Source organism: Sinocyclocheilus grahami, unplaced genomic scaffold, assembly GCF_001515645.1.
Source record: "Sinocyclocheilus grahami isolate Dianchi unplaced genomic scaffold, SAMN03320097.WGS_v1.1 scaffold901.1, whole genome shotgun sequence".
NCBI classification, from domain to species: Eukaryota; Metazoa; Chordata; class Actinopteri; order Cypriniformes; family Cyprinidae; genus Sinocyclocheilus; species Sinocyclocheilus grahami.
Genome location: NW_015506080.1, coordinates 537318 through 546796, shown reverse-complemented (window position 1 = coordinate 546796; position 9479 = coordinate 537318).

Below are 9479 nucleotides of genomic sequence, written 5' to 3'. Positions count from 1 at the left end.
GCTTTGAATAATTTAAAATGCAAACACAATTAGGAGGTGAAGCATGCACACGTATTGTTGAAGCCAAGGGGCCTGGAGGAGAGGGAGAAGTGCTGTTTGAAATGTTGCCATATTGATTGGACTATATAGAATAGATTAGAATGATATAAAGACGATTCTTTGTGTGTTGGTTTTCCCCTTTCATCCACAGTTTGAACGTACAAAGTCAAATTTAATCTTCAGCTTCTTGACGCTCTTCTCTCTGTTTCCCATCTGACACTCTCCACTAAAATTAATGAGAATATCAAGGTTTCTGTCATTAACTATCAAAGGCAGAACCTTTTAGAGGCAGTAGTTAGTGTGTTAATGAATAACGATTACTGCACATAAAAAAAGCATGTAGTTGAGATAAAAGCCACTCTCATCTCTCTTTATGTTTAACTCTTTATTTATGCATAGATGCTAAGCTAATGTTTTTGAATGCACTGGGAATTTGTGGAATGAAGGGTATGATGTGCTCATGCACAAATAAAGGTTCTTTATTGGCATCTGTGGTTCCATGTAGAACCTTTAAAGGTGTCATGAACTGAGAAATCAAAATAATTTGACATATAAGAGGTCATTGTGCTATAAAAGCAACCTGTAAGTTTCAGAACTCAAAACTTTCTCGTTAGTCTAAAAACAGCTTATATTCAAGCCAATCCGCCAAAACAGCAGCTTGTGGAATGTGCCACTTTATGACGTATAGTGTGGCTAAACACCAGCCCCGCAGGAGAAGATCAATGCCTGCTTCTACATCACTGCCTGTTTAGCCCCGCCCACTGTAGTAATTAAATAACGAGAGAGGCAAACGATAAACATTTACTGTGGATTTATTTACAAGCAAGGCACAATTCGACGTAGGTTTTCAGAAAGATTTAAATTAAAAGACGATGCTGTGCGACTATATAGGATCCAACAGTAACATCGCACCACACAAGAGTGAATAACTGTTTTTATTACGTGGTCACTATTGTTTTGTCTGTTATTACAGATCGTTTGATATGTACTGAATGCATTTATGCGTTTTAAACCTAAACCACAGCAGTGTCCATCTGTGAAGGATGTAGGCTGTCAAACACACAACTGTTAGCCAATCATAGCAGTGGGTGTTTACTTCTAAATCTACAATCCGACAAGCCTCAGACAAAGTGTCCCAATGAGGGGGTCAAAACGGGACAGAAAATAGCCTATTCTAAATGATGATGTTTTTTTGATGTAAAAGTCTTGATAACATTTTAAGTGGAACTCAGAGAACAGTACAAAATAAAAAATAAAGGTAGTTCATGACCTCTTTAATAACATCCATGGAACTTTTCCATTTCACAAAAGGTTTTTTATAGTGGACAAAATGTGCTTCAGTGTTCTTCACACTAAGAAAAAAGTGGTTCTTTTAAGAACTGTTCACTTAATGTTCTTTGGGGAACCCAAAATGGTTCTTCTACACTGCAAAAACCCCTTTTGGGAGAATGTAAAGTGACTTTTCAATGGTCTTTGGCATCCAGAATATATAATACAGTGGGAATCTAACCAAGAGAGTGTGCCAGTACATCTGTCAGATTATACCTTTAATGTGCCATTGATGTTTTATGGTGGTCATGTCATTTTGAGGGCCGGCAGGAATATGTATTATTGATTACGGTGAAGGTGGTTAGAAAGCTGCCCACAGAACTCCTTTAAATACCAGAGCAGCTGCATTTTCTCACGAAGAGCGCTCTGATATCAGTGACATCAGCACCACGTGTAATACTGACATTGCCTTCTAAATGTCAGGCCACTATCATTTAACCAATATGACACTTCTTCAGAGTATTTTATGCTCAGATGGTGCTACAAAAAAGAAAGGTGACAAATGACAAAATGCACAATATTAAGAAATTAAAAAATAATTTTAAATGATGGTAAATAAAGAGCATATGGTGGAATTAAATTGTGGAGGAATAAGCAATGGAGGGTACAATGAAAATACACTGACTTTATAATAGCTGACATGTCTCTCTGTCATACATATTGTCTGTTTACAATACCCAAATGGGGTGGTTTTAAATTAATGGTTGACATTTTGATACTGCAACTCAATCTGTCAAATCCCAGTGAGGAAGACGTGTGTGACACTGGCTGGTTTGGAGCCTTTAATATTAGAAAGTGACAGCAGTTTTGATGGATGGCTCAATGGGTCAGAGCATGTGTGTTTATGTGTGTGTCAAGGCACTTTCCTACAAAATAGGGCATTTTCAACAAATGTTCAATGAAGAAAGGTGCTTAAATATTTATTTAATTAAATCAAATTATTTTCTATATTTGAATTAAATGTACATGTTTAAGCTGACCAATATTTATATTAAATTATTAGTTTAATAATAAAAATTTAATTAGATGAAAATAAATAAATTAAAATGTTACAAGTTATGCATTCAATACTACAATATCTGTAGAAATTGAGAAAATGAAATAAGATTATTTACATGTCTTAAAATCATGCTGTTGAAAGGGTTCAAATGTTAAATATATTCCATTTCTTTCCAAGTTTGAGAAATGGTATTCTTTGTCATGTGGGAAAATCATACACTAACAGGGATGCTCAACATGTCTAATGTTAAGTATTTGGTTGGTAGAATGTTTATATTTATTTTTACTACAAGGAATGGAGTATTTGTTTGATTATTCGATTAATGTCAAAGTTATGAAAATGGTGTATTAGTTTTATGATGCACTCAACAATGTGAGTACTTCTAAGGTGGGATATAACAAAATAGTTTTTCACTCAGAAATTGTTAGTAAATTTCACAATTAATTACAAAGAAACACATTATGAAGAAAGTAACACGTTCAATTAAATGTGAAATTATCAAGTAAAAAGATTAAAATATTGTATAAAAAAAAAAGTCAATAGTCTTTGTTTTATTCTTATATATATATATAACTTAAAAAAACATTTTAAAGTGTGGGATTTGTGCCTCTATACTTCTTTACACCAAAGGGAACTGTATTCGTGGAAAGTGTAATAATCTTTCCCATTTTTTCCCTTACCATATCAGTGCTCAGTTTGACCTGTGTTTGTGGAATTGAATTTTGACATCTGGAGTGCTTGTGTGAATTGCACTTTCGCTGAGGAAGAGAGAGTATGTACCTGTCGGAGTGCAAGCTCCACTGATCCAGCTTCGTCCCGCCCTCCCTCTCAGCCATCTCTCTGAAAAAGACACACAGAGACATTTTAATCTTGTGTTTGCCCATTCAAATCCCTCTGACGGCTGTATCATCGCAAAATATGTCCGTCGCAAAATGCCAAGTGAGCTTGGCTTGCACCAGAGGAACCCTCAGGCCACGGTGATGACACATCGCCACACAGCACTGTCTCAAACACAGTAAACCAACTTTATTTGACATGTTAATACAGCTATGATTAACCCAAGTATGTCATCCTATTTTTGTGGAGGTTTAGTTTGAGGTAAAATCAGTTTGGACTCCATTCATTCTCAGTTATGTCAGTTGTGTTTTCCTTGCAAACCAATTGCAGCCTGAGGAATTTTCTGTTTTGTTTTTAATACTCTCAAACACATTTATTTATAAACCAAATATACTCCACCTCAAGATCAAATAACAAGAGATTTATCTCCTCAGTTTGGAGAGCTATTGCACAGAAATGATTAAAATATCAGTATTAATGAAAAAAGATAAGAGAGTCGGCAAAATACACAATCACATCTTCAGCTAGCGTTTAAGAGATTTGTGGGAAACACCTCAATAATGCTGCAGTTTGTGCGTGTGAAGGATTTTGAGGTTGATTCCACTCTTTTTTTTTGTCTTTTCCGAGATTTGTTTTTCCTCTTTGTTTTACCTCAGACTGTCAAGACTAGCATCTTTTAAATTTTTATTTTTTTTTTTTGGATGTAGTTATCTGAGCTTTAATTTGTAATTGCCAAAACCCCCCATAAGAAAACAATTTCCCCCCCACTTTGTAGTGTTGTTTTATTATGGCCATATGATGTGTCTGATCCTTTTGTTAGCTTTTATGATATCTTACTAGGATTTATTAAGTTTTATTGTATAATCTGTGTCCATTAGCTGTTTTTAACACAAACCTCAGAGCATTATCTTAGAAAACCAACGCTGACCACAACAGCTGAGTCAGTGAAGTCTTTGTGGACCGCACAGATCCAAAGCATCCTGTTCTGTTAAAGTACAGGCAAGAAAAAGAAAGGCCAGGAGAGTTTATTGACAAATAAGAGGAGGTAGTTTGATTGTGTAACATAGTCCTGTTATTTAACAAGTTTTAATGCAGTCATTTTGTCTGTTTGCTTTGCTAAAGCCAAATAGAAACCTAATTTATTTATGCATGGTACCGCCCACACGCCATCTAACTCATTACATATTCATGAGACAAACTAGATTAGATTGATTGAACTAGAGGTTATTAAAGGGATAGTTCCCCCAAAAATAAAAATTCTGTCATCATTTAATTATCCAAACCTGAATGATTGTTTTTCCTACTGTGCAAAACAAAATTATATTTTGATATTTTTCAACTCTGTTTTCCATACAGTGAAAGTCAATGTGGTCCAAACAATATTGGAAACTACTGACTTTCATTGTATGTACAAAAAACATTTAAAAAAAAAATTCTTTTGTGATCCATTCAGGTCACACAGGCCAGTGTTATTTTAGTATCATTTATATACAGATATAGTATTCATTAATATTTTGAATGAGCTTTTATTTTTACATTTTCATTTTAGTTTAAATTTGAGTAATTTTGTTATGTTTTTGACAATTTAATAGATTTAAACATTTCTATATAGCTTTCATTTTTGTTTCAGTTTTAGTTTTTGGAATTTGAGTACTTCAAATTAAATTTGTTGCCAATAATTATAGTTTTCATTTAAATTTGTGTCAGCTAAAATCAAATATTTATTCCATCTAAAATCAAATATTTATTCTATCTAATTATTAGATGGAATGTCTAATATTTATTATTTCAATTACCAAAAACTATTTCTAATTTTAGTTTAAAGGGGTCATAGGATGGAGTACACAGTAGAGATTAGTAGAGCTTTTGGCATCTTTTGCTGTGGGAATATTTTTCTATGTATGGTGTCTTTACCTTGTATGGTGTCTTTTGACGTGCCCGTATCATTATGAGTGTTTGATTCAGTGACATAATTGGAAATTCCCAACACTACAAATTAAGAATAAATGGCAGGAAATAGAGCTTCGGAAGTAGATCACTGTTATTACCCACGTCATGAAATATGGTGCGTTGGTTATTGTTTTATGTGCTCCCGTGTAAAGATGGCTGATGGAGAGAGGGAATTAGAATGACTTGCTTTCATTATGTGGAGATTGCAAAATAACTCTCTGAGGACTGCAACTCTCTGAGGGGCCGAGCTTGTGTCTTAGTTGGTTGATTGACATGTGCTCTGACACACAAGATTGTGAGGTCAAAAGAGCCAGAAGTGAGTAATTCTGTACACACGTCATTTCCTGTCCCACCTGTGCAGAGCATTAGCCTGTGGATAGGCACATATGTACCTATGCGTTTGTGTGTATGTATCAGAGAGAAATTGGCCGCTCCAGTTTCATGGTGTAAAAGTGGGGCGGTCTGTTCCTTGGAAGTTTCCCAGTATAATGTCCTGGGGGCTGAGATACTGAAAATATCTATCTATATAGATGCTTTGTCCTACATTAAAGTGAGGGTGAAAGAGAGAGAGGGCAGAACACCTGAGAGTGTGCAAACGACAGAGAGTGATAAGAGAAAAAAGCCATTTTAGGGATGGAGGAAGGACTATTCGGATTTTCCAGTTGAAAACTCAAAGGAGGTCTTAACGGAGAGAAATTACCAGTTTTGGTTGTATCTATATGACGTATTGTGCTTGGTGAATAAAGATAAACTACAAGAGCTGATGACTGACAGGTGTGTCCCAACAGCTGGGAGACCAGCAAACAAGCTTAAGCTGGTTCAATTTATTTATTTATTTTCTCCAGCAGGGCTCACACAGACTTTTAGAAATATCTATGTATTTTTTTGGGAGATCATTGCTGTTTCACAAAGTTTCAACACTGTAAAAAAAACAACAACAACAAAAAGTAACATGTTGTATTGAAGTTTGAAATAAAAATGGCATTAATAACAGCTTACAGTAACATCTTTGTGATTGACCCGAATTTACTCATTTATTACTGTAAATGCTAAACGTTTTGTTTTGTCAATAAATTCTTGTCAATGCAACTATAGATGCCTTGTTCAGAAAATCAACACATGTTAATGGTTTTATATCATTCTTAAATAATTTTAATTTTTGGGTGGACTATCTCTTTAACATGAAATGAACTCTGCAATCATTACTGCAGTCATAAGTGAAGGTCTCAAACTTCTCAAACCTCAATAGACCTTAATCAGGTTAGACGCCATACTGATTTTAACACGGATGAAAATGAGGCTGTAAAGGATAGATTTACATTCTTTACAGTGGCACACACTGAATAAAGCTCCTAGATCCTGTCATTTTCACAACATTTTGTTTACAATTTTTTTTTTTTCAGAAAGACTCGTCAGCCGAACAATCGGTATGTTGTTAAACAACAGTACAATCCATTGAAGGCACTGTAATCTCTCACAGCCTCATTTTCATTCCTGTCAAAAATTAAATATGCCACTAAGGTCTAAAATGGTGAGAATCAACAAACACATTATGTAAAAAGGTGAGCTCTGAACATCACGTTATGGCAAGAACGGCAAAATAAATCAGCTATTAGCAACACATTAATCCAATAAATGTAACCGCATAATTTATTCATGCTACAATGCATCCTGGGAGCTCACAAATCCTTATCAAATCAGCAACATGTTAAATATGAAATTGTTTGTCCGGACAACTCTAGTAGGGTAACATTTAGGGGAATATTGTTGCTCTAACGTGTTTTATGTCGATTGAAAGTATTTTACATTTTCATAGGATCTGTGGTTTAAAAACCATTGAATGCTGATAAAATGTAATTGCATGTGGAAAAAATTCACAACCCTGACTGGGTCACATTCAGCGATCAAAACTAAAAGGCAAGAAACAAACTCAAAATAACAAAACAAGGCAAGATTGGTCTGTAAAAATGACTTAATGCTACACAATGTGATGCAACCTGAGGTGCCACATCAAACTTCAGAAACCTCGATACCGAGTAATCGCTCAACAGGCACCGTAACCTTGAAGCTCATTAAAATTTTGTAGAAATACGAGAGTGGAAGTTCGCTTGGACAGAGTAAATGAGAGAAGGGACCCATGGGAGGATAACGAAAGAGAAAGAGATGGGGAGAGATACTGTTATCTTGCACTTGCTATCGCTCCGTGTTTCCTTCTTGCCCTACAGAGGGCATCAATCACTTCCTTTGTCTTGATTCATCTCTTCCCCTTTGCTGATGATTAATTGAGATATGCGCAGTTCATTGTGTGCTCTGACATCCTTCATGTCCTATCCAAATATGTCCTTAAAGAAAAAGTTCCCTCAAAAATAAAAAAAAATCTACTTACTCACCTCCACATCACTTCAAACCCATATGTGGCATATTTTATGCAGAAATGATAAGAGTATAAATATTAAAGTTGGTATTAAATGAAAATTCACCCTATTTTGTAAATGCATGTTATAGATTTTATTGTGAACAATTCATTGCAATTCTATGCATATGTTTAATGATTTCTTTTTATTTTGACCTTGTAATTTTTAGTCAAAATGTCATAGCTTGATCTTCTTGTGAAATGACACTTTACTCTTCAGACTTCTCTGATCATTTTGTCCACTTAAACCCCACCTCTTTCTTACAGTCGTCCATAAGCTCATATTCATTTTTGGGTGCAATGCCCACATCTCAAAATCCAATTAACCACTGATGCATAGAACCAAGTCCCTGTCTCACATTTTTGTCTTTTTCGATAATCTGTTTCACTCAAATTCTGAACATCACAATATGGATGAAAAGATTTGTCACTACTTCCGTTTCATCAAAACTTTAAAGGGATAGTTCACCCAAAAATGATAAATTACTTCTCTCCGTGTTGCTCCAAAACCATTGTAGTGTTCATAGTAACCAGGGGTTGTCAAGCAATGAAAAAGACAAAAAATTAAATAAAATGTAATGATAGTATTTATTTTTTTATGCTTCATCCGGACATAATTGCAGGGTAGATTGATGCCTCGTGGAATGTGAAATTTATCAATGAATAAAGAATTAATTCTGGTCTGTTCCTCATACAAACCTATCATATAGTTTCAAAACATTTCAAATATAGCACAAGCAGGGTGCAAACTACGGGGGAGCTAGGCTCCCCTTAATAAGACATGGGCTCCCCTGAAATGGCCTAATGGTTAGAGAGTTGGACTCGTAACCCAAAGGTTGCGGGTTCGAGTCTCGTACCGGGATTGTAGGTGAGGGGAGTGAATGTACAGCGCTCTCTCCCACCTTCAATACCACGACTGAGGTGCCCTTGAGCAACCCCCAACTGCTCCCCGTGCGCCGCAGCATAAATGGCTGCCCACTGCTCCGGGTGTGTGTTCACGGTGTGTGTGTGTTCACTGCTGTGTGTGTGCACTTTGGATGGGTTAAAAGCAGAGCACTAATTGCAAGTATGGGTCACCATACTTGGCCACATGTCACGTCACTTTCACTTTTGTTCCTAATTTTCTCTATTTTAACTCTCTCTTTCACATTTCCCTGCCATCATGCACCTCTTCCCACATTTGAGTTCAGATCCTCCGTGTTCTGCTTTTTAATCTATCCATTCAATTCACATTTCTCTCCTCCCGCTGTGTCCGAGTTCCTCTTCCCTGAATCCAGAACCTGCCGAGACTAATCCCTCTCTATCACCATCCTGGCCTTCCTTCCTTTCTTTCTGTCTTTCTTTCAGTCTCTCACCCCATCTCAGCTCCCACCCGCTTCCCCTCTCCTCATCTCCAATCCTCCTCATCTGTGATTAGTCAGCAGGAAAAAAATATACTTTGTTCTTCAGCCAATGTTTTTTTTTTACTCTTTCATTTTGTCCTTATCCATATGCTTTTCAGATTCTGCCAGCTGCTCTACCTCAACTGAACGTTGCTGTTTGCTTTTCCTCTTTCTCTTTCCAGCCTCCTCTGTTACTTACCCTCTGTACGGTCAATACTCCCTAAATCATGTTGTTTTTGTCTGTTTCATTGCTCTGTTGAACAGGGATACTCTGGGTGACCAATAGCATGACTATGGTCAGTGTTTCTGCCTAAATTGCGCACCATTTGTGGTTCTGTTTCACGGTTTTAGGGTGCCTGTAATGATAAAGGAGGTTTGTATGACAGCACAATTTCACAGAGCTTGCCAAAGGGGTGCTAGTTTGATCTTCGGTTGTAAATAAGAGGGCTTTGTGCTTCATTTATTGTATTTCTTTCATATTACCCTCTCTTCCCACTCCACTTCTCTCAGCCATTGTCATTTATTTTCT